This window comes from Nanorana parkeri, unplaced genomic scaffold, assembly GCF_000935625.1.
Source record: "Nanorana parkeri isolate BGI_ZX_2015 unplaced genomic scaffold, ASM93562v1 scaffold2303, whole genome shotgun sequence".
NCBI lineage: Eukaryota > Metazoa > Chordata > Amphibia > Anura > Dicroglossidae > Nanorana > Nanorana parkeri.
The window spans coordinates 948-1,998 of record NW_017308571.1 but is presented as its reverse complement, the minus strand read 5'-3'; positions in this window follow the sequence as shown (position 1 = coordinate 1,998).

Genomic DNA, 1,051 nt, shown 5'->3' with positions numbered 1-1,051 from the left:
GCATTGGACGGGTCTTTTCTGCCCGTGCGTGCCCGCTAGGCGGCGCGCGCGAGCAGAAAAAAATTGCCGTCTGGAGACGGCAACCCGCAGATGCTGCAGTGCCGTCCGTCCGTTTTTTTACTACGGGCGGACGGCAAGAGGTTAAAGGGTGAGCACAAGCTAAGGTCACAACAGACGTTTAAAGGAGAACTCCACCCATACAGTAAAATACACAACTGGAGGACATGAAAGGGAACTCTTTAGCTGCCTCAGACTTATGATTCCACTGAACTTCTTCTGAAATGTTGAAGACATCTCGTGTCCCCTCCTCAGTTCTAATAAGTGTCAGGAACATACCCCACCGAGAGTTTAACCCCGCACAGGAAGCACAGAGACGTCACGGCCGGCTCCGCCCAGTTGTTATTCATTGGCCCGGGACCTGCTAGATGACTCTGGCAGTTGCCGGCCAGTAGGAAACAGTTGGGCGGAGCTAGCTGTCACTGATAGCTCCGCCCGATCGTTTTTCTTTTCTTTCTCTTCAATATTTTTCTTTAATTTTTTTTGACATTTTCCTATTTTCTTTACATTGTTTAAATCATTTTTCAACTCTTTTTTTTTTTTTTTTTCCAGAGGTGCACCAAAATGGACATTTTAAAACCAAAATAAAAAAATTGTCAGGCCGAAACCGATACCGAAAATGTTTTCAGAAGAAGGGGAGGGGGAACCCCAGCGGCATACCTCATCCTGCGGGTGAACGTCCCCTCCTCTCTCTGCCGGAGTCCATCACCAAGATGGCCGCCGGCAGGCATCAATCAGGTGGTCGCGCATGTCAGAAGAGAGGGGGGAATCCCAGCGGCATACCTCATCCCGCCGGATGAACGTCCCCTCCTCTCTCTGCCGGAGTCCATCACCAAGATGGCCGCCGGCAGGCATCAACCAGGTGGTCGCGCATGTCAGAAGAAGGGGAGGGGGAACCCCAGCGGCATACCTCATCCCGCCGGATGAACGTCCCCTCCTCTCTCTGCCAGCGTCCATCACCAAGATGGCCGCCGGCAGGCCTCAATCAGGGCGT